General features: G+C 56.9%; 1 long non-coding RNA gene across 3 annotated transcripts in view; it reads right to left on the minus strand.

Annotated features, from left to right (window-relative positions):
• The window catches only part of LOC119923420, a 65945-nt gene extending 45487 nt beyond the window's left edge, over positions 1-20458 (minus strand). For 2 of the 3 annotated variants that reach the window (XR_005448857.1, XR_005448855.1), the window contains exons 1-2: positions 20326-20458; positions 2623-2705 (exon numbers count right to left, since the gene is read on the minus strand). This is a non-coding gene — a long non-coding RNA (uncharacterized LOC119923420). Of the gene's footprint in view, positions 1-2622; positions 2706-5079; positions 5286-20325 lie in introns of all 3 variants that reach the window. The other variant, XR_005448856.1, reaches the window with a different exon arrangement.
• Positions 20459-20740: the final 282 nt, after the last annotated feature.

The raw sequence follows: 20740 nt of genomic DNA on the forward strand, positions 1-20740 counted from the left end.
AAGCCTCAGGTGCATTAGTTGGATGTATTTCTTCACTGTGATAATCAGTCATATCTATTGAGTCCTTACTGTGTGCAAGGCATTGTACTAAGCTCCTGGGAGATTACAGTATAACAATATAACAGGCATCTTCTAGACTGTGAGCCCACTGTTTGGTAGGGACCGTCTCTATATGTTGCCAACTTGTACTTCCCAAGCGCTTAGTACAGTGCTCTGCACACGGTAAGCGCTCAATAAATACGAATGAATGAATGTTCCCTTCCCACCATGCCCTTACAGACTAGAGGGGGAGACAGACCTTCATAGAAATAAATAAAATTAGAGATATGTACGTAAGTGCGGTGGGGATGGGGGGGCGGTGAATCAAGGGAGCCAGTCAGCATGCCCCAGAAGGGTGTGAGAGAGGAGGAAATGAAGGCTTAGTCAGGGAAGGCCTCTTGGAGCTAGAGATGTGCCTTCAATAAGGCTCTGAAGGTTGGGGGTGTAATCGTCTTTCAGTTATTAAAAGGGAGGGAACTCAAGGTCCTCGCACTCTCATGCTCCTATACCTCCTGTGGAAGTGTCTGTCTGGGGCTGTATGGAGTCTCCATTAATGATAATAACTGTGGTATTTGTTAAGTCCCTACTATGTTCCAGGCACTGCACTAAGCTCTGGGGTGGATACAAGCAAATCGGGTTGGACCCAGTCCGTGTCCCTCGTGGGGCTCCCAGTCTCAATCCCCATTTTTCAGATGAGGCCCAGAGAAGTGAAGTGACTTGCCCAAGGTCACACAGCAGACAAGTGGAGGAACTGGAATTAGGACCCATGGCCTTCTGACCCCCAGGTCTGTGCTCGATGCACTACACCGTGCATTAGACTGTAAGCTCCTTGAGGGCAGGGACAGCATTTTTTTTTAAAAAAATGGTATGGATTAAGTGCTCTTTAAGTGCCAAGCACTGAGCTAAGGTACAAGATAATCAATCAACCAGTCATATTTATTGAGCACTTACTTGGTGCAAAGCACTATACTTAGCAATTGGAGGGGTGAAATAGAGCGATACAACAGACAAATTCCCTTCCCAAAGTGAGCTTAAAGTTTACAGGGGGAGACAGACATTAATAGAAATGATCAATGGTATTTATGGAGAGCTTACTGTGTGCAGAGTACCATACTAAGCACTTGGGAGAGTTTAATAGAACAATATAACAAATATATTTCCCACCCCCAGAACCAGTGCTTAAACTCCGTAACTGAAGAGTGGCCGAGGTCCCCTACCTCGAAGGGAATGACGTACCTGGCTACCGGCACACCGACACTCTGCACCAAGTCCCTCAGGACATGGAGAAATGCTCCTCTCGGTGCCAGTCGTGCCCGGTGGTTTCCGCGTTCTACGGTTGCGGCCCACTCCGGCCTTGCTTTCGAAGTCAGTAAGTGAATAAGGATCTTCCAATAAAATAGCTTGGGAAGCCCTGGGAATTTCAGCCCCTATATTTCCCTTTCCCTGGGATACTTCAAGCTTCTAATTGTTTCCAGGATTCAGATGGCGGAACATCAAGTGCCAGTCAAATACCCACCCCTTTGAATTTCTGTAAATAGGAATCTTCTATTTTCTTGTCGTTTCCCAGTGGCTCGTGGCCCTAACAAAGATAATTTCCTTAATAATAGTATTTACTTAAACACTATGTGCTAAACCCAGGGGTAGGTGCAAGAGTATGAAATGGATCAGTGGTATTTATTGAACTGGACATAGGCCCCGTCCCAAAGGGGGCTCACAGTCTGTCTTATCCCCACTGTACAGATGAGGAAACCAAGGCCTGGAGAAGTTTGGTGATTTGCCCAAGGTCACACGGTACTTGCGTCTCCTGACTTCCAAGCTTGCGCTCGATCCACTAGGCCACACTGCCTCCCCCCGGTGTCTTCCCAGAGAATATTTCCCCAGTCAAAACCTGGTATTAAAACTGCAGGTTCAACGGACTTATTCCGTAACCCTGTGCTTTCCTGACTTGCTGAGATGTACTCAAATGACATGAACTCTTGATTTTTGTTATTCTTATTTTGTTATTGATATAACATCAAAATAACGTCTTGAACTCTTCATTATTATTATTATTATTATTATTATTATTATCATCATTATTTTGTGCTTTCTATGTGTGAAGCCCTGTTCCGAGTCCCAGGGGAGATAACGAGGTAATCAGGTCGGACACAATTCCAGTCCCATGTGGCGCTCAAAATTAAGTGGGAGGGAATAGCATTTAATCCCCATTTTACAGATGAGTAAAATCCTCTTTTTACAGATGAGGAACTGAGTCTGAGAGAAGCGAAGTGACTTGCCCAAGGTCACACAGCAGTTAAGTGGAGGAACTGGGACTAGAATCCAGGTCCTTCTGACTTCCTGGCTTGTGCTCTATCTACTAGACAACGCTGCTTCCTCTGCAGATGGGCCGGGAAATAGGAAGCGGGGCCTCGGAGGCGTGTGAGGGTTGGCCCCTGGGTCCTCTTAAAATCCCACGTGTCGATCTCCTACGGTAGATATGCTAACGTCCCCATGAAGAGCTACCGTAAAGGGCCGGGATATTCCATTTGGAGTCTTCCCATTATATTTTTAGGCGGAACGTACATTTCCCCCAGAACAACTTACCGGCTCCTTTTCGCTTTGGCTTGCCCTCTCGATCCCCTGTGTGTAATACTGCTTCTCTGGCATCTGCCTCCCGGTGGTAATTCCTGCAGGAATACAATAATAATTGTGGTATTTGTAAACTGCTTACTGTGTGACAGGTACTGTACTAAGCGCTGTGGTGGGTACAAGCAAATCGGGTTGGACGCAGTCCCTGTCCCACAGGGGTTCAGAGTCTCAGACCCCACTGAGACCCCTCAGACCCCTCAGATGAGGTCACTGAGGCCCAGAGAAGTGAAGTGACTTGCCCAAGGTCACACAGCAGACATGTGGCAGAGCCGGGATTAGATCCCAGGTCTTCCTGAGCCCTAGACCCATGTTCTAGCCAGTAAGCCATGGTGAACCAGTCTTAGCCCTGCGGGCCTCCCTCAATTTCAGGATGGCAGAGGTGGGGTGAGCTGAAACTTACTGAACCTGCTGTGAGCACGTCTGTATGATTGCTATCTCCCTATCTCTCTGTCTCTCTCTTTCTCTCCCTTTCTCAGCGACAGAATCCATCTCCTCTACTTGGACTCTGGCCCAGCACTCCAAATCTGGAGCTTCTGAGAACAAGAAGGAAAACCCTAATAATAATGATGATAGTAATGGCATTTATTAAGCACTTACTATGTGCAAAGCACTGTTCTAAGCGCTGGGGAGGTTGCAAGGGGATCGGGTTGTCCCACGGGGGTCTCACAGTCTTCATCCCCATTTTACAGATGAGGTCACTGAGGCCCAGAGAAGTGAAGTGACTTGCCCAAAGTCACACAGCTAACAAGCGGTGGAGCCAGGACTTGAACTCATGACCTCTGACTCCAAAGCCCGTGGTTCTTGGCGCGAAAGACCTACTTCGAACCAAATACAGCATTAGAAAATTCAGGCTTTGGTTGGAAAGTGGCCAGTTTGTGTGTTCTTTAAGAGCAGAATCAGGCCCTCGCTGTAAGGCCGAGAAGCAGCGTGGCCTAGTGGATAGAGCACGGGCCTGGGAGTCCGAGGACCTGGGTTTGAATCCCGGCTCTGCCACTTGTCTGCTGTGTGACCTTGGGCAAGTCACTTCACTTCTCTGGCCCTCAGTTCCCTCATCTGCAAAATGGAAATTTAGTAACCTGTTCCCTTTAGTAACATGTGAGCCCCATGTGGGATCTGATCTTGTATCTTGTATCTGATCTTGTATCTACCCTAGGGCTTACTACAGTGCTTGGCACACAGTTAGTGTTTAACAAGTACCACAGTTATCATTATTAGCATTATTATTATGCCATCAAATGTGTTAAAGAAGCACTTTGGCCTATTGGAAAGAGTGCCAGCCTGAGGATCAGAGGACCTGGGTTCTAATCCTGAGTCTGGCCAAAGGTTGCCATCTGACCTTGGGCAAGTCACCTCGATTCTCCGGGCCTCAATTCTCCCGTTCTCCCTCCTACTTAGACTGTGAACCTGATGCGGGACAGGGACTGTGCCCAACTGAGTAAACGTGTATCTATCCCAATGCTTAGAATGGTGTCTGACATGCAGTAAACACTTAACGAATACCATAAAAAAGAAAAACTGGCATTGTGTGCTGGTCTAGGCAGCGATCTGCTGAGTATAGTATACAGGGATTGGGTCTGAGCTGGTCATTTTAGGATTTTATACTGCGTTTAGCAAGGTGCTTGGCCCAGAGTAAGTGCTTAACAAATAGCCCAATTGTTATATTAGTCCTGAGGCACAGGGGCTTGAATGAACAGTTTCAGTCCCAGTTAGATTCCAGTTTAGGCAGTGAGCGGCAACTGGGCTGACCAATTGCTCTCCCCAGTAAATCGCTATGGCGGATTCCTTTGACTCGTTATTATTATGGCTATTATTAGGGTATTTGTAAGCACTTGGGACGTGTCAGGCAATGTTCTAAGCGCCAGGGTAGGTCCAGTCTCCGTCCCACATGGGGCTTACAGGGAGAATGGGTGTTGTGTCCCCATTTTCTGGATGAGGAAAGTAAGCTTCCATATATGAATCCCTAGGCCACTCAGAGCGAGTCCAGTGCAAGCAATGGGCCCAGTTTAATGTCTCTCTCCCCCTCTAGATGGTAAGCTCATTGTGGGCAAGGAATGTCACTGTTTATCACTGTATTGTACTTTCCCAAGCGCTTTGTACAGTGCTCTGCACACAGTCAGCACTCAATAAATACTACCTAATGAAAGGGCCATGAAGCTATAGGTGGCCTTCTCTTTTAATTGAAATCAGCTGAAAGGTCCGCCCTACAGGGCAAACCATTTGAGTTTCAACACATTCGTTTTAATCTGCTGGAGGATGAGTCAGCAAACCTGCCTGGTTCCATGTGACCCCATCAGAGGAGGAAATACTGAATTTATTTTATTTTATTTTATTTTATTTTATTTCATTTTTGTGTCCTGACCCAGTAACTTCTAGTTCGTGGTGGAGGCAAACCGTGAATCACAGGAGGCTTACTCTCTTGGAAGTGATTTTCATTTTATGGCTCTTTTATGTGGCTCGAAAGGAAGGCAGCTAATCGGAATGTTTCATACGGTTCTGTGGGGTTTTTCACTTCTCTTCCTCTCGGAGAGCCCCAGGAGTGGAGTTTTGGGGTGCCTTTGGTCCCCCTCACCCCCAAAGGAAGGACTGGTGGATCCTGGATGTGATCTACCGAACCTGGGCTGGAGGGAAGAAAAACACACCGTTGTCATTTCTTAGGCTGTTCTGCAAGCTAAGCAAAGGCACCCAGGTAATCTAGAGATGAGAGATGTGCAGATTGTGTACAGCGTGGCGCCTTCTAAGATACAGTCCAGTTCTGCCTATCCTGAAGGCCCTTCTTCTCCTGGCTGAATGCAGTTAATTAGCAACCATCTCCATAGCAACTGCCTCCTAGTCCAAAAATATTGTCCAGTTTTTGCAGTTTAGCTTATCACACTGTCTACCTGAAGGGCTCTTCACTGCTATGAGTTTCACTTGAGTTGTCCCTGTGCCTGTTCATGGATGTGAATGGTCAAGATAGAAAAACACCGTGGCAGCAAAATGTTAGTGAGTTCGATCGAACCAGAAATGCCTCTCAAGAATTCTGGAAAAGCCAAAGTTGGAAGTGGGTAATATTGACACCTCGGTTCTCTCATCCGCCACAAGTCTGCCCACCCCTAAAATAGCAACTCCAGGAGGAAGAATTCTTATCATTTTTTTTAATGGGGGAAATGGAATCAAACCCATTCCACTGTCTGCATCCCCCACCCCCACCCCCTATTTATAGTGCATTCCCGTTTTAATTAAGTCCCTAAACCCTAGGCACGGACAATTGCTGTGCCTAGAATTCGAGGTTATTTCACTTCCCTGAGGGTCTCCCCATTTCTAAAGGCTCTTGGATGGGAGATTAAGAATTTGCCGGCGGCGGGTGGGGTATCAGACAGCTCCTGGCCCGGAGCGTGTGTTTGATCCCAACTGGGAAGGTCATCCGGCTATTGTGCGGAAGCGGGCTGATCCCCGTCGAAGGGGCCCCGGAGACTCTGGTGGTACTCGTGGATGGGGAGCAATACTGTAAACCCGGCAGAGGGTGAGGTACGGTCTTCCCGCTACGGAGAGGCGGCTTGGAGTGGTAGGAGAGCCGCGGCCCTGGAAACCCTGGCTTCTATTCCCAGCTCTGTCACCCGTCTGCAGCGAGGCCTTGGGCAAGTCACTTCAACTCCCTGGGCCTCAGTTTCCCCATCTGGAAAGCAGAATGGTAATACCTGAACCCAGCCTCACAGGGGACCTGTGGAGAACAAATTAAAGTAACTAATGTGAGTGGCAAGAAGAGCACCAGCTAGAAACTCAGGTAAACGCTTAGCACGGTGCTCCGCACGGGGTAAGCACTCAGTAAATACCACTGATCTACTGAGGTGAGACCGGCCCCCTGGTTTCATCTCCGAATGACAAGGGGGCAGGTTTTGGTGGGCAGAAGAGTTCCTCGTTCCTCTAGACTGTAAGCTTGTTGTGGGCAGTCCCAAGTGCTTAGTGCAGTGCTCTGCACCCAGTAAGTGCTCAGTAAATAAGATGGAATGAGCAGCTAGAGCATGGGCCTGGGAGTCAGAAGGTCATGGGTTCGAATCCCAGATCCATCACTTGTCTGCTGTGTGACCTTGGGCAAGTCACTTGGCCTAGATTACCTCATCTGTAAAATGGGGATTGAAACTGTCAGCCCCATGTGGGACAGGGACTGTTTCCAACCCGATTTGCTTGTATCCACCCCAGCACTCAGAACAGTGCCTGGCACATAGTAAGCGCTTAACACATACCACAATTATCATTATTATTATTATTATTATTCTGTCTCCCCCCTTATAGACTGTGAACCCGTTGCTGGGTAGGGATTATCTCTATTTGTTGCCAAATTGCACTTTCCAAGCACTAGGTACAGTGTTCTGCACACAGTAAGCACTCAACAGATACGATTGAATGAATGAGTGAATTATTATTACAAAACGCAGTCTCTCCGTCGGTTTCGAAGGTTCAGGTCCCTCTTCTCTCTTCCAGACTGGTTTGAAGAGAAGAGGCCCCCGAGCCTTACTGGGAACTTTGGAGGAAAAGGACTCTGTCAATGCCAAGTGAGCTAACCCAGGCAATGATTAACAGTGGCCTCTTGGCCTTTCCTAAGTTGGAATTCTTTGTGGACACTTCACCCAAACCAGTGACCTGGCGCTTCTGGGGACTGCTGGGGAGCCTCAGAGGATGGCATCAGTAATCAGGACAGCCATTTAGGTTAGGGTTTTGGAGACCCTGAACGAGCCCAGGCAAGGAGAAGGAAGGGAGGCTTTTGAAAAGTGAGGGGATCCTGCCTTTGGGCTTCGATTTCTAAAGAAATAATCAGTCCACAGGGTATTTGTCTAGCGCTTAAGCGGTGTGCAGAGCACTGTACTAAGCACTTGGGAGAGTAAAATTCAATAGAGGTGGTAGACACGGTTCCTGACCACAAGGAGCTTATAGTGTAGAAGGGGAGACAACACCTGAAAATAAGTTCCAGATAAGGGAAATGGCCAAACGTAAGGATGTGTGTGTAAGAGCAGGGTCTGACAGTCAGGTCCACATTTCCATGGGGATGGTATTTGTTAAGTGCATACTATGTGCCAAGCACTGGAATAGTCCGGAAGAGATTTGGAATGCCGGTGGCCAGGGGATTTTATATGTAAAGTTTGATCCCGATATCTATTTGCTCTTTCGTCCTTTGTTGCGTACAGCACGTGATGGGCTGTTTTTCTTTGGGAAGCCCTTTCCTAGAGATGTCCACAGAGAAGTTACCCAGGAATTATTCTTTGCCGGTGTTTACACTTTTATGTTACCTCAGATTTATTTCAGTCCAGGAAATAAGCACTCCAACCACATTAAGAGCACTGTGGGTTTTTTTGGGTTTTTTTGTTCTTTTTAATAGTATTTGTTAAGCACTTACTAGGTGCCAGGCACTGTACAAAGCACCAGGGCACATACAGGTTTGTCAGGTTGAACACAGTTCCTATCCCTCTTGGGGCTCACAGTCTTCATCTCCATTTTGCAGAGGAGGTAACAGAGGCCCAGAGAAGTGAAGTGACCTGCCAAAAGCCGCACAGCAGGCAAGCGGCGGATCCGGCATTAGAACCCAGGTCCTTTGGACTCCCAGGTCTGGGATCTTTCCACTACGCCCCTCTGCTTCTCACTAGAATGGCCACACTACTTCTCATTTTCAGTTGTCATAAAGTTACTTTCCGATATCTCCAGATCGCTGTAGCTTGGTTCGGTTTTCCCGGAGCCCCGTCGAGATTAACCATTTTCAAATGTTCACAATTCCCTGCCACAATTTTTAATAGAAATATGAGCCCAGAAATGCCTAGTACAGTACTCTGTGCACAATAAGCACTCAGTAAATACTTTTGAGGAGGATGATGATTTGTAGAAATAGCAGATGCCGTTATTGACAGCCCATGTCCTTACAGATAACATCCTCCTAGGATAAATTTTTTTTTGTTTTGCAGTAATGTTGGTGATTTTTTTTTTTTAGAATAACGAATTCTTTCTTCAGTTCTCTGCTTCCCAAACCTCTGTTGACCTCCGAGGGTTAAATCCCTATACTGTAAGCTCGTTAAATATGAAAGCATCCTTGTACTGTTTTGAAATTGGCCTTCCCGAAGATCAGACAGAGGTGGAGGCAAAACGATCATTTGGAGGAGGAGAGCGAGAAGCAGGTGGTGGAGGAGGCCCAGGACCAGACAGAAGGGGGTGGGCCAGGACCAGGCAGAGGTGGAACTGGATAATTAGGAAAAAGAGGGTTAAGACCAGGCTGAAGGCAAGAACTAAGACCAAGCAGATGATGAGGGCCAGTGCCAGGTCGAGGAGCCAGATGGGGTAGGAGGGCCAGGAACAGGCAGTGGCAGATGGCCAAGACCAGGTGGGCGAGGAGGGTCAAGACCATGTGGAGGAGGAATGCCAGGCCCAGGCGATGGAGGAGAGTGACGATCAGACAGTGGAGGAGGGAAAAAGATCATTTGGAGGAGGAGAGCTCGGAGCAGGTGAAGGAGGAGGCCCAGGATCAGACAGAACGGGGTGGGCCAGGACCAGGCCGAAGAAGAAAAAGAGAATCAACAGAAGGAGGAGGTCCTGGAACTGTAGGAGGAGGAAGGCCAGGATTAGGCAGAGGAAGAGGACCTGGACCGAGGGAGGAGGGCCAAGATCAGGAGGAGGAGGAAGCGACCTAGATGGACGAGGAAGGCAAGTACCAGGTGGAGATCCCAGAAGAGCTAGGACCTGGCGGAGGACAAAGGCCAGGACTAGCCAGAGAAGGAGGGACAGTGTTTGGTGAAGGAGGATTACTAGTACCAGGAAGGGTTGGTGGGCCTGGAAAAGAGCGAGAAGGAGGGCCAAGACCAAGAGAAGGAGTAGGTGCAGGATCTAGCAGAGGAGGAGGGCCAGGACCAGGCAGAGGAGGAACTGGATCATGCGGAGGAAGAGGGATAAGACCAGGCTTTAGGGGAGAACCAAGACCAAGCAGAGGATGAGGGCCAGTGCCAGATGGAGGAGCCAGATGGGGTAGGAGGACCAGGACCAGAAAGTGGAGAATGGCCAAGACCGGGTGGGTGAGGAGGGTCAGGACCATGTGGAGGAGGAGTGCCAGGCCCAGGCGAAGGAGGAGAGTGAGGATCAGACAGAGGAGGAGGCAGAAAGATCATTTGGAGCAGGAGAGCTAGGAGCAGGTGGAGGAGGAGGCCCAGGACCAGACGGAACGGGGTGGGCCAGGACCAGGCAGAAGAAGAAGAAGAGGGTCAGCAGAAGGAGGAGGGCCAAGATATGGAGGAACAGAAAGGCCAGGATGAGACACAGAAAGAGGACCTGGACCGAGGGAGGAGGAGGGCCTAGTCTAGGAGGAAGAGGAGGAGACCTAGATGGACGAGGAAGGTAAGTACCAGGTGGATGTCCCAGGAGAGCCAGGATCTGGGCGAGGACGAAGGCCAGGAGTAGCCGGATTAGAAGGGCCATTGTTTGGTGCCCTCCATTGTTTGGAGGATTCTGTCCTAATCCTCCTCGACCTCTCAGCTGCCTTTGACACTGTGGACCACCCCCTTCTCCTCAACATGCTATCTGACCTTGGCTTCACAGACTCCGTCCTCTCCTGGTTCTCCTCCTATCTCTCCGGTCGTTCTTTCTCAGTCTCTTTTGCAGGCTCCTCCTCCCCCTCCCATCCTCTTACTGTGGGGGTTCCCCAAGGTTCAGTGCTTGGTCCCCTTCTGTTCTCGATCTACACGCACTCCCTTGGTGACCTCATTCGCTCCCACGGCTTCAACTATCATCTCTACGCTGATGACACCCAGATCTCTGCCCCTGCTCTCTCCCCCTCTCTCCAGGCTCGCATCTCCTCCTGCCTTCAGGACATCTCCATCTGGATGTCTGCCCGCCACCTAAAGCTCAACATGTCGAAGACTGAACTCCTTGTCTTCCCTCCCAAACCTTGTCCTCTCCCTGACTTTCCCATCTCTGTTGACGACACTACCATCCTTCCCGTCTCACAAGCCCGCAACCTTGGTGTCATCCTCGACTCCGCTCTCTCATTCACCCCTCACATCCAAGCCGTCACCAAAACCTGCCGGTCTCAGCTCCGCAACATTGCCAAGATCCGCCCTTTCCTCTCCATCCATACCGCTACCCTGCTCATTCAAGCTCTCATCCTATCCCGTCTGGACTACTGCACCAGCCTTCCCTCTGATCTCCCATCCTCGTGTCTCTCTCCACTTCAATCCATACTTCATGCTGCTGCCCGAATTATCTTTGTCCAGAAACGCTTTGGGCATATTACTCCCCTCCTCAAACATCTCCAGTGGCTACCAATCAATCTGCGCATCAGGCAGAAACTCCTCACCCTCGGCTTCAAGGCTCTCCATCACCTCGCCCCCTCCTACCTCACCTCCCTTCTCTCCTTCTACAACCCACCCCGCACCCTCCGATCCTCTGCCACTAATCTCCTCACCGCGCCTCGTTCTCGCCTGTCCCGCCATCGACCCCCGGCCCACGTCATCCCCCGGGCCTGGAATGCCCTCCCTCTGCCCATCTGCCAAGCTAGCTCTCTTCCTCTCTTCAAGGCCCTACTGGGAGCTCGCCTCCTCCAGGAGGCCTTCCCAGACTGAGCCCCTTCCTTCCTCTCCCCCTAGTTCCCCTCTCCATCCCCCCAACCTTACCTCCTTCCCTTCCCCACAGCACCTGTATATATGTATATACGTTTGTACATATGTATTACTCTACTTATTTACTTATTTTACTTGTACATATCCATTCTATTTATTTTATTTTGTTACTATGTTTGGTTTTATTCTCTGTCTCCCCCTTTAAGACTGTGAGCCCACTGTTGGGTAGGGACTGTCTCTATATGTTGCCAACTTGTACTTCCCAAGCGCTTAGTACAGTGCTCTGCACACAGTAAGCGCTCAATAAATACGATTGATTGATTGGCCCGGGTCCCACTCTGCCTCCCTGTCCTGGTCTCTCCCGCCTCTCGACCCTGGTCCCCCTCTGCCTCCAGACCCTTGGATTTCTCTCCTTCCCGGCCCTGGGTCCCCTCTGCCTATCGGTCCTGGTCCCCGTCCCCCCTCTTCCTACCTGCCCTGGTCCCCCTCTGCCTCCAGGCCTGGGTCCCCCTCTCCGTCCGAGCCCAGGGTCCGATATACCACTCGGCCATGCTGCCCGTCTCCTGGCCCTGGTCCCCCTCTGCCTCTAGGCCGTGGTCCCCATGTCTCCTGGCCCAGGCTCCCTTCTGCTTCCCAGTCCCTGCGCCCCGTCGCCACTCAGCCCTGGTCCCTCTCTACCTCCCTGCCCTGGTCCCCCTGCCTCCTGGTCCAGGTACCCCTCTGCCTACCTGCCCTGGTCCCCCTCTGCCTCCCAGCCCGGGCCCCTCAACTCCCGGCCCAGGTACCCCTGTGCCTCCTGGCCCTGGTCCCCATCTGCCTCCTGGCCCTGGTACCCCTCTGCCTCCCTGCCCTTGTCGCCCCTGCTTCTCGACCCTGGTCCCACTTTGCCTCACGGCACAGTTACCCCTCTGCCTCCTGGTCCTGATCCCCCTCTGTCTCCCCACCCTGATCCCCATCTGGCTCTCAGCCCTGGTTCCTCTGTGCCTCCCAGCCCTGGTCTCCTTCAACCTCCATGCCCTGGCCCCTCTCTCTGTCCCAGTCCTGGGTCACACCTACCTCCTGGCCCTGGTCCTTCTGTTTCCTGGTCCAGGTACCCCTCTGCCTCCTAATCCTGGTCCCTCTATGCCTCCAGGCCCACGTGTCCCTCGGCCTCCCGGACCTGGTCCCCCGTGCCTCCCTGCCCTTGTCACCCCTGCTTTTCTGCCCTTGTCCCCCTTTGCCTCCCGGCTCAGGTACCCCTCTGCTTCCTGGTCCAGGTCACCCTCTGCCTCCCGGCCCAGGTACCTCCCTGCCTTTTGACCCTGGGCCCCCTATGTTTCCAAGGCCCGGGACCCCCTCTCCGTCCCAGCCCTGGGTTCCATATTCAACCCGGCACTGCTGCCCATCTCCCGGCCTGGTACATCTCTGCCTCCTGGCCATCGTCCCCATGTCTCCAGACCCAAGTACCCCTCTACCTCCCATCCCAGGTCCCTCTGTGAAGCCCGGACTTGGTTTCCTTCTACCTCCAGGCCCTTGGAGCTCTCTCCATTCCGGTCCTTGGTCCCCTCTACCTCCTGGCCCTGGTCCACCTGTCACCTGGCCCAGGTACCCCAATACCTACCGACCGTGGTCCCCCTCTGCCTTCCCACCCTGGTCGCCCTCTGCCTCCCTTCCCTGGTCCCGCCCTGCTTCTCGGCCCTGGTTCCCCTTTGCCTCCGAGACCAGGTCCCCCTGTCAACCGGCCCAGGTACCCCTCTGCCTACCTGTCCTGGTGCCACTAGGCCTCCAGGCCCTGGTCCCCCTCTGCCTCTTGGCCCTGAACACCCCCACTTCTAGGCCCTGGTCCCTCTCTACCTCCCGGCCCAAGTACACCACAGCCTCCTGGCCCTGGTCACCCTCTGCCTCAATGCCCTGCTCCCCCATCTCTCGGCCCAGTTAACCCACTGATCCCCAGCCTTGATCCCCCTGTATCCCGGTCCAGGTACCCTTCTGCATTCTGGCCCTGGTGCCCCTCTGAATACCTGCCCTAGTACCACTATGCCTCCAGGCCCTGGTCCCCCTCTGCCTCCTGGCCAAGGTCCCCCTTGCCTCCCATCCCTGGTCCCCCTCGGCCTCCTGGCCCTGATCCCATTCTGCCTCTCTGCCCTGGTCCCTCCCAATTCTCAGCCCCAGTCCCCCTTTGCCTCCCGGCCTCAGTATCCCTCTGTCTTCTGGCCCTGGTCCCACTCTGACGCCCTGCCCTGGTGCCCCTCTGACTCCTGGGCCTGATCTCCTTCTACCTCCAGCCTCTTGGGTCTCTCTCCGTTCCGGCCCTGAGTACCCTCTAGCTCCCGGCCCTAGTCCCCACGTCTCCCTGCCCAGGTACGCTTCTGCCTCCTGGCCTTGGTCCCCATATGCCTCCCTGCCCTGGTCCCCCCCAGCCTCTCGGCCCTGGAACCCTCTGCCATTCAGCCCTGACCCCACTTTACTTTCTGACCCTGGTCCCCCTGCCAACCTTCCATCCCTGGTCCCCTCTACCTCCCTCCCCATCTTCCGCCCAGACCTGGTCCCTCTCTGCCTAGCGACATTGGTGACCCGGGTCTTCCCAGCCCTCGACGCCTTGTAGCTCCTGGCCCTGGTCCCTCTCTGCCTCCTGGACCTAGAATCCCTCTACATCCAGACCTTTGGGTCTCTCTCCTTCCCAGCCCTGGGTCCCCTCCACCAACTGGCCCTGATCCCCCTGTCTCCCAGCCCTGGTACCCCTCTACCTCCAAGCCCTGGTCCCCCTGTTCCCCGCTCCAGATCCCTCTCTGCCTCCCGGGCCTGGTCCCCCGTCTCCTGGCCCAGGTACCCTTCTGCTTCCTGGCCCTGGTCCCCGTCTGTCTTCCGGCCCTGGTCCTTCTGTGCCTCCCGGCCCTGGTCTCCTTCTACCTCCAGCCCCTTGGGTCTCTCTCTGTCCCAGCCCTTGGTCCCCTCTACCTCCCGGCCCTAATGCCCCGTCTCCTGGCCCAGATATCTCTCTGCCTCCCCGCTCTGGTCCCCCTCTGCCTCCCTGTCCAGGTCCCTCTGTGCCTCCCAGCCCAGGTCACTCTCTGCCTCCCGGCCCTGGTCTCCCTCTACCTCCAGGCCCTGGGTCCCCTCTACCAACCGGCCCTAATCCCCCTGTCTCCCGGCCAATGAACTCTTTTGCCTCCTGGCCATGGTCCCCCTCTGCCTTTCAGCACTGGTCCCACCTTACTTTCTGACCCCGGTCCCCTTCTCCCTCTGGCCCTAGGTCCAATCTACCTCCCTGCCTTGGTCCCCATCTTCTGCCTGGACCTGGTCGCCCTCTGACTACCGACATTAGTGCCCCGGTCACTCACAGCCCTCGTCGCCTCGTAACTCTCGGACCTGGTCCCCCTGTGTTTCCTGGCACTAATCCCCTTGTACCTGCCAGCCCTGGTATCCCTCTTCCTCCAGGCCCTGGCTCATCTCTCCGTCCCAGCCCTGGATTCCCTCTACCTACCGGCCCAGGTCCCCCTCTGCTACCAGGCCCTGGTCACCCTCTGCTTCCCGGCCCTGGTCCATTTGAGCCTCCGGGCCCTGGTCTCCGTCTACCTCCAGGTCACTGGGTCCCTCTCCGTCCCGGACATGGGTCCCCTCTACCTCCGGGCCTTGGTCCCCCTGTTCTCACTATACTTCCAGGCCCTGGCCCCTCTCTCCGTCCCGGACCCAGGACCCTATACCTCCCGGCCTAGGTCCTGTCTCCCAGCCCAGGTACCCCTCTGCCTACCTGCTCTGGTCCCCGCCACTTCTCGGCTCTGGTACCACTCTGCCTCCTGGCCCAGGGACCCCTCTGCTTCCCTGCCCTTGTCCCCCCTGGTTCTCGGCCCTGGTCCCCCTCTGCCTCCCAGCTCAGGTACCCCTCTGTCAGCCTGCCCTGGTCCACCCGTGCCTCTCGTCCCCGGTCCCCGTCTGCCTTTCAGCCCTAGTTCCCCTTATCATCCGAGAAGCGAGGGGGACAAGTGTAGGGAATCAGAGGTACCGTCCTACCTGCGGGCCCAGGTCCCCATTTCCTGGCCCTGGTCCCCCTCTGCCTCCTGGCCCGGGTTCCCCTCAGCCTGCCGGCCCTGGTCCCTCTCTGCCACCCCACCCTGGTCACCCTCTGCATCACGACCCTGGTCCCTCTGTGCCTCCCATCCCTGGTCTCCTTCTACCTTCAGGCCCTTGGGTCTCTCTCCCTCCTGGCCCTGAGTCCCCTCTACCTCCCGGCCCTGGTCCCCGTCTCCTAGCCCGGGTACCCTTCTGCCTCCTGGCCCTGGCCCCTTTCTGCTGCCCAGCCCTGGTTCCCCTCTGCCTACTGGCCCTGGTCCTTCTGCTACTACCGGCTCTGGTCTCCTTCTACCTCCAGTTCCTTGGGTCTCTCTCCATGCCGGCCCTGGTCCCTTCTACCTCCCAGCCTTGGTCCCCCAGTCTCCCACCCAGGTACCTCTCTGCCTCCCCGCCCTAGTCCTCCCCGTGCTTCAACCCAGGTACCCCCCTGCCTCTTGGCCCTGGTTCCCCACTGCCACCCAGCCCAGGTAACACTCTGCCTTCCAGTCCTGGTCCCGCTCTGCCCCCCTGCCCTGGTCCCCAAGGCCTTTCAGCCCTGGTCTCCTTCTGCCTCCCTGCCAAGATGCCCCACTGCCTCTTGGACCAGGTCCCGTTCAGGCTATAATAATAATAATAATAATAATAATGGTATTTGTTAAGCGCTTACTATGTGCAAAGCACTGATCTAAGCGCTGGGGGGGGGGATACAAGTTGATCAGGTTGTCCCGCATGGGGCTCACAGTAATCATTCTCATTTTACAGATGAGGTAACTGAGGCTCCGAGAAGTTAAGTGACTTGCCCAAGGTCACACAGCAGACACGTGGTGGAGCAGGAGTTCGAACCCATGACCTCTGGCTCCAAAGCCCGTGCTCTTTCCACTGAGCCACGCTGTCACACCGGGACCCCATCTCCCAGACCAGGTACCCCTCTGCCACCCTGCCCTGGTCCCCCTCTGCCTCCCAGTCCTAGTCCCCTTCTGTCTCCCTGCCCTGGTCCCGAGTGCCACTCAGCCCTTGTCCCCATCTGCCTCCCGGCTCAGGTACCCGCTTGCCTCCTGGCCCTGGTCCCCTTCTACCTCCCAGCCCAGGTACCCATCTGCCTCCTGGAACTAGTCCCCCTCTGCTTCCCTGCCCTGGTCCCACTCTGCTGCTTGGGCCTGGTCCCCCTGTCTCCTGGACGAGGTACCCCACTGCCTCCTGGCCCTGGTCCCCCTATGCTTCCCCACCCTGGTCGCCCTCTGCCTCCCAGCTCTGGCACTCTGTGTTTTCCAGGCCCTGGTCCCTCACTCCTTCCCGGCCCTGGAACCCCTCTACCAACTGGCCCAGGTCCCCGTGTCTTCTGCAACAGGTACCACTCTACCACCAAGGCCTGATTCTCCTGTTTCCCGGTCCAGATACCCATCTGCCTCCTGGCCTGGACCCCTCGGCCTCCCGGCCCTGGTTCCCCTCTACCTCCCGGTACTGGTCCCCCCCACCTCATGGCCCTAGTCCTCCTCAGCCTCCCAGCCCAGGTACCTCTCTGCCTCCAGAGCCTGGTCCCCCTCTGCCGCCCTGCCCTGCTCCCACTCTGCCTCCCGGGCCTGGTCTTCTCTACCTCCAGGCCCTTGGGTCTCTCTGTCCTGGCCCTGAGTTCCCTCTACCTCCCAGGTCTGGTCCCCCCATTTCCAGACCCAGGTACACCTCTGGCTCCAGGCCCTGTTCCTCCTGTCTCCTGGCCCAGGTACCCCTCTGCCTCCTGGCCCTGGTCCTCCTCTGCCTCCTGACCCTGGTCCCCTTCTTCCTCCCTGCCCTGGTCCCCCCTGCTCTTGGCCCTGGGCCCCCTCTGCCTCCCAGTACTGGACCCACTCAGCCTCCCGGCCCTGGTCCCACCGGCCTCTCAGCCCTGGTCCCCCTCTGCCTCCGCGCCCAGGTACCCCACTGCCTCCTGGCCCTGGTCCCCCTAGGCCGCCCAGCCACGTACCCCGTCTCCCAGCCCAGGTGCCCCTCTGCCTCCCGGCCCTGGTCCCCCTCTGCTGCCCTGCCCTAGTCATTCATTATTCATTCAATCGTATTTATTGAGCACTTACTGCGTGCAGAGCACTGTACTAAGTGCTTGGGAAGTACAGGTTGGCAGCATAGTCCCCCTCTGCCTCCCGGCACTGGTCCCTCTGTGCCTCCCAGCCCTGGTCTCCTTCTACCTCCAGGACCTTGGGTCACTCACCGTCCCATCCCAGGGTCCATTCTAACACCTGGTCCTGGTCCCCGCTTCCCAACCCACATACCCCTCTGCCTCCTGGCCCTGGTCCCCCTCTGCCACCCTGCCATGGTCTCCCTATGCCTCTTGAACCTGTTCCCTCTGTGCTTCCCATCCCTGGTCTCCTTACTACCTCCAGGTCCTTGGGTCTCACTCCGTCCTGGCCCAGGGTCCCCTCTCCCTCCCGGCCCTGGCCCCCCTCTGCCTCACAGCCCAGGACCCCATCTCCCAGCCCAGGTGCCCCACTGCCTCCCAACCGTGGTCCTCCTGTCTCCCGACTCAGGTACCCCTCTGCCACCTAGACCGGGTACCTCTCTGTCTCCTGGCCCTGGTCCCTCTAGGCCTCCCTGCCCTTGTCCCTCGGTGCCCCCTGGCCCTGGTCTTCCTCCGTCCCAGGCCCCTGGGTCTCTCTCCATCCCGGCCTTGGGTCCCCTCTACCTCCCGGCCAAGGAACTTCCCTGCCTTCCGGCCCTGGTCCCCCCATCTCCCGGCCCAGGTACCCCTTTGCCTCCAGGCCCTGGTGCCCCGCTGCCTCCCAGCCCTGGTGCCCCGTCTCCCAGCCCAAGTATCCCTCTGCCTCCCTGCCCTTGTCGCCATGTCTCCCGGCACAGGTACCCCTATACCTCCTGGCCCTGGTCCCCCTCTGCCGCCCTGCCCTGCTCCCCGTCTGCCTCCCGGCCCTGGTCCCTCTGTGCCTCCCTGCCCTGGTCTCCTTCTACCTCCAGGCCCTTGGGTCTTTCTCCGTCCCAGCCCTGGGTACCCCCTACCTCTCGGCCCTGGTCCCCCGGTCTCCTGGCCTAGTCCCTCCAGGCCCTAGTCCCCATCTCCCGGCCCAGGTACCTCTCTACCTCCACACCGTGGTCCCCCCGGTCTCCTGGCTCAGGTACCCCTCAGCCTCCTGGCCCTGGTACCCCCGTCTCCCGGCCCAGGTACCCCCGTCTCCCGGCCCAGATACCCCTTTGCCTCCTGGCCCTGGTGCCCCTCTGCCTCCCGGCCCTTGTCCCCCTGTCTCCCGGCACAGGTACCCCTATACCTCCTGGCCCTGGTCCCCCTCTGCCGCCCTGCCCTGCTACCCGTCTGCCTTCCGGCCCTAGTCCCTCTGTGGCCTCTCTGCCCTGGTCTCCTTCTACCTCCAGGCCCTCGGGTCTTTCTCCGTCCCAGCCCAGGGTACCCCCTACCTCTCGGCCCTGGTCCCCCGGTCTCCTGGCCTAGTCCCTCCAGGCTCTAGTCCCCATCTCCCGGCCCAGGTACCGCTCTACCTCCACACCGTGGTCCCCCGGTCTCCTGGCTCAGATACCCCTCTGCCTCCTGGCCCTGGTCCCCATCTGCCTCCTGGCCCAGGTCCCTCTGTGCGTACAGGCCCTGGTCCCTCTCAGCACTAGTCTCCCTCTACTTCCAGATCCTTGGGCCTCTCTCTGTCCCGGCCCTAGGTCCCCTCTACCTTCTGGCCCTTGTCCCTCTGTCTCCCGGCCCAGGTACTCCTATGCCTCTCTGCTCTGGTCACCCATCCCTCCTGGCCCAGGTACCCCTCTGCCTCCTGGCCATGATCCCCCTCGGCCACCCTGCCATGGTCCCCCTCTACCTCCGGGACCTGGTCCCTCTGTGCCTCCCGGCCTTGGTCTCCCTCTACCACCAGGCCCTTGGGTCTCTCTCCATCCCGGCCTTGGTCTCCCTCTACCACCAGGCCTTTGGGTCTCTCTCCATCCCGGCCTTGGGAACCCCCTACTTCCCGGCCCTGGTACCAATGTCTCCTGACCCAGGTATACCTCTGCCTCCCAGCCCTGGTCCCCCTCTGCCTACTGGTCCTGGTTCTGCTCTGACACCCTGCCCTGGTGTCCCGTCCCCCCACCCTCGGCTTCTCGGTCCTGGTCCCCCTCTTCCTCCTGGCCCTTGTCCGTCCGTCCGCCCCCGCCCCCCAACTCCCGGCCTTTCAGCCCTGGTCCCAATTTACTCTCTGGCCCTGGTCCCCTTCTCCCTGCCCTAATTCCCCTCTACCTCCCAGCCTTGGTCACCATCTTTCGCCCGGACCTGGTCCCTCTGCCTACCAGCTCAGGTCCCCCTGCACCTGCCAGCCCTCATCTCCCTTTACCACCTGGCCCTGGCCCTTACCTCTGTCCCAGCCCTGGGTCCCCTCTAACTTCAGGCCCTGGCCCCCTGTCTCCGGACCCGGTAGCCCTCTGCCTCCCCGCCCTGGTCCTCCTCTGCCTCCCGCCCCTGGTCCCTCCTTGTCTTTCCGCCCTGGTCACCTTCTACCTTCAGGCCCTGGTCCCTCTCTCGTTCCCGGCCCTTGGTCCCCTATACCTTCTGGCTGTGGTCCCCCTGTCTCCCGACCCAGATACCCCTCTACCTCCCAGCCCTGGTCCCCCTTTCCCAGTCCAGGTACCCCTGTGCCTCGTGGCCCTGGTCCTCCTCTGCTTTCCTGTCCTGGTCCTCCCGGCTTATCAGCACCTGTACCCCTCTGCCTCCTGGCCGTAGTCCACCTCTGCCTCCCGGCCCTGGTCGGCCTACTCCGGGCCCAGGTATCCCTCTACCTTCCGGCTCTGGTCCCTCTGTCTCCCGGCCCTGGTCCCCCTCAGCCTCCCTACTCTGGTCCCCTACTGCCACTCGGCCCTGGTCCCCCTGACTGCCGGCCCAGGAACCCCTCTGCCTCCCGGCCGTGGACCCCCCCTCTGCCTCCCTACCCCGGTGCCCCTCTTCCTCCAGGGCCTGGTCCCTCTCCTTCAACGCCCTGGTTCCCCTCTACCAACCAGCCCTGGTCCCCATGGCCTCCGGCCCAGGTACCCCATTACTTCCCGGCCCTGGTCCCTTTGTTTCCCGATCCAGGTATACCTCAGCCTCCTGCCCCTGGTCCCCCTCTGGTAGTACTTCATCATCGTCCCGGCGGCGGGTCGGGGGCGGTCGGACCAGCGCCAGCCTCGCCCCACGTCGCTCACCTCGCCACCGCCATGAGGAGGCAGCCCGGCCCGGGTTGGGGTGGGGGAAGAACGGCGCCCACTTCCGGCCCCGCCGCGCCCCTTCCGGCGCCCTCTCGCGCGGCCGGGTGCCGCTTCCGGTCACGTGAGAGGGGGAGGCCGGCCGCCGTGGCGGGCGCTTCCGGGTCCCTCGGCACGTGACGGTGGCCGGCCTCTTCTCCCCTCCCCTCCCTTCCCCTCCCTGCCGCTGCCGGGCCGGATCCGGGATCGGGACTATCCCGTCCCCCCCCCGCGTCCGTCCCCCCTGTCCGTACGCCCCCGGGCGGCGGCGG

Source organism: Tachyglossus aculeatus, unplaced genomic scaffold, assembly GCF_015852505.1.
Source record: "Tachyglossus aculeatus isolate mTacAcu1 unplaced genomic scaffold, mTacAcu1.pri scaffold_196_arrow_ctg1, whole genome shotgun sequence".
NCBI classification, from domain to species: domain Eukaryota; kingdom Metazoa; phylum Chordata; class Mammalia; order Monotremata; family Tachyglossidae; genus Tachyglossus; species Tachyglossus aculeatus.